The sequence below is a fragment of the Trachurus japonicus genome, chromosome 21 (genome assembly GCF_045865225.1).
Source record: "Trachurus japonicus isolate A0001 chromosome 21, Traja_1.0".
NCBI lineage: Eukaryota > Metazoa > Chordata > Actinopteri > Carangiformes > Carangidae > Trachurus > Trachurus japonicus.
The window spans coordinates 3,856,431-3,860,146 of NC_140927.1; positions in this window are offsets into that span (position 1 = coordinate 3,856,431).

Here is a 3,716-nt window from a genome sequence, read left to right on the forward strand (position 1 = left end):
ATAGCTAGCTATCACATTTTGGATCACTTCATGCTACATGAATTAGTCAGTACGTGACACTTGAAAAAACCTAATTATTGCCATAATCCGACTATAACTGGACAACTAAGTTGCATGTAAACGCCTTAGTCCGACTATATTGTAGTTCTCCAACTCTAATTACGTAAGACACCCAGATAATGCGATTGGAAATCGATTTTCTTCAGCATGTATTCGCCTTAATCGGAGTGAAACTGGACAATGCATGTGCGGCACAAAGTGGAGCAGAGAAGCCGCCCAAACCCGGCTAAATGAAGAAAAAAACAAAAAAACACGTCAGTGCATGTGTATTATAAAAAAAGAGAGAAAAGGGAAGCCTGTGGGCCGTCATTTGTATCCTACTCTCAGCCCGAACCAGGCCCAGACCGGCGGGTCTGGTTGGGGACTGTAGTTGAGAATTTATTAAGCTTATTAAGTTGTTTATATTCAGTTTTTTACTCAGGGACAGAAAAGTCTACAGGACAGGGGTCTGTATTAACGCATATCGCCACCTGAAGAGACGGACACCGTCAGTTATTCAATTTTCTCTGTTGTATGTAAACTGGGACAAGGACAGAAGTCTGATTAGATGCCAAAAATGAATTTTGAGCATAGCTCAATCAAGATGTTCATGTAAACGTACTGAGTGAAACTGCTTACAACAACATCATGAACCGCTGTGTGATTAATGACTAATGTGATCCCACCCTTAGGAATGAAGGATGAATACAAAACAGAGAAGGTTTTGAAATAGTTGAAGAACAAGGAACAACATAGAATATAGAATTTAAGACATGATAAAGGACATCCATATGGATACATATATCAACAATCAGCTACATCCAATCTATTGAAAACCATGAGTCATTGTTTTCTTTTTCTTTTCTTTTTCCCACATACTGTTAAAGAAATAAATGGTGAAAAAGAACAAAGACTTCTGCATCACAGTCCACTGCCACTTGTCTCTAGACCTGGCTACTTCCCTGTGTTGTTAGCAGCACTAGCCTTGACCTTGACAACCAAGCAGCCTGCCATCACACCTCATTAACATTAACAACAGTCTGCCTGGTGTGAACTGCTGGCTATGGGAACCTTGTGGAGTTTTATGGCTCCAATTGGCTGTCAGGTTCTAACATGTGGAAAGAGGAAGTTGTATTATCTTCACTGCCAGGCTAATGGTAGGCTGCCTTCATTTCAGAAATGCCTCATGGTGTGCAGTGGTTAACACCCACCAGCTCAACTCCCAGACTCTGTCAGAGCTGTGACAAAACTATTGTCACTACTTGTACTCTACATCTAATTCTAAATCTTGAGAATCAACGATGTATGTAAAACACATTCTGTGTGATAATAAATTCAGCTTCATTGATCGTGTAGTTCAATACATGACATGACAGCTGGAATACAACAACCTGATTTATTTAATCTAAGATTAGCTCTAATCAGAGTGTAGTAAAAAATAGTTTTTTTTATATAGTTAATCCAGGCTTAACAACCAAGCCCCATTTCCAAATAAACTCAGTTTAGTGTATTGTAAGTGTGCATATCAAAATTAAAATTAGAATGAATGAATAAATACATAAATAATCTGACATGCTGTCAGGACCTAATAAGCATGAAGCTGTGTTGTGTGTGAGGGGGGCACTTATCTGTTTACAGCTGCTTTTCAGATGGAAAATGTCAATGCTGCTAACTAGATACAAATTTGTACATGTGACGGCTCAGTAGAGGAGCGCACAATCTTTCCAAGAGTTGTGTTGACTGACTGGACAGCTCTCCATCCCTCTGGAAACAACCAGGAGTGTAGAATGTCATCTGTGGTACAGCTGCGTTCATCACACTGTTCAATCCTCAGCTCCACAACAGTTTCCTTGGTGAAAATTTGACGAAAATACATCATCTGATCCAAAGCCACATGGGATGAAGCTGTCTCCACATTTTCTTTGAAGATTGTGATCGATTTAGTTGAAAAAAACAACAAAAAAAAAACACAGTCAGCATAAAAGTAAAACCTCCTCACAGCTGCAGTTTAAAGTTTTGGTCCAAAATAGTTATTTAACCTTGATTAAAGTGATAACAAAGTTTAAATAGGAGTTTAAAGTTTTAGCCTTGCTTAATTTTTAACACGTTTGGTGGGATAGAACAATTTCTACCTTGTTTTCCTGTCGGTGAAGGTTTAAAATACACATTCCATTGTGTATTCGTCGTTAAGCATGCAGAGACAAAGAAACACCGGCTTACAGGTGCATGTAGTGTGGCAGAGTATGAATGATGTTCTAATTCTGTGTTGTGCTGTGTAAAGAGTGTTATGAGTAAAGAACTAAATGTTATACTTCTACCTCATCTTATGAAAATCAGGCAAAAAGCTGTGACATGCATGTTTTGCTATACGCATTAGCCACATTCCTTTACTCACCGGGCCCTGATTCGCCACTGTTAACTCTTGTTTGGTTTCTATTTATATCACTTCAGATGGTAACTTGCCAAGAGCTTCAGCCATCTTTGTGTATAGAAGACATGGGCTAAAATCACTCACTTAACTCCACTATATAGTCAGTATAAACATTGCTGTCAGTGCTAAAGGTGCAGATGATGTGATGATTTCTAATGACTGACATGTCAGTTGGGTGAATATGGGTAAACTGGGACACTTTCTGAAAATGTACCTTCAACATAATTTTTGATAATGAACAAAATGTCTTAACCCATCATGATACCATTCTAAACAGCTTAAGATCTCTACTATACTATGTAGAAGGGAAAACAAAGAAACATTAAACACTGGATGGATGACCCTTCACCAAAAACACATTGACCCAAAACCAAAATAGTAAAGTGGGACACTATTGGCAAAGTGAGACACTTCATTGCAACACATTCCATTTTTATTTAAACACAATAATAAAAACAAGGGATGAATAAAAGGGAACTTATTTCTACCATTAGAATGACTTAAATGATTGTCCCAGTTTGCCAATAACAAAATGCCACTTTAAAAAAAAAGTAAGACTCACGTGGATGTGATTTTTGAAAATTCTGAATCACCATTACACCCTTACACCCTTACCAAAATATATCACAATTACAAACTATCCACCAATTTTCTTTTTTCTAGAACGCTAACATCTTTCACCTAAAAACGCTATGTCATTTTACCTACCACCTTGATTCACCACAGAGGTAGTTGAATATGGTTAGCCACGCCCCCGGAAGTGATGTAGGCTAATCAACACAGAACCAATCTTTTTTAATCTCATACTTTCCTATGATGAGCTCAATGATGATTTTTAGTAATTTAAGTATAAGATAAACATCATTAAGCTTAACTGCCCCATGTTTACCCGTTGCCCCACTTTACCCATATTCACCCTAAATGTTTTTATATGACACTAATCATTTACTGTATTTTGTGACAGGAAGTACAGTTAGGGTTCCCGAGGATCTAAAGGTGTCTTGGGTTCATGTTTTTGGCAGTAGAAAGAGGTTCTACAGTTCTCAAAATGAAGTGAGGATAGAGGAGAATTCCTGCCTGAGGAGCTCAGTGCTAAAACGGCTCCTTGCTCCTGGGTTCCAAGTGTCCACATGGCAGAGCTGGCAGAGGCTACTGTCATGAGGGGTTTCTCATGATATCGGCCACGTGGCTGAGGAGGCTGGAAACAAAGAAGAAAACACAGGGAGAAAACAAGGAAGGAAGGAAG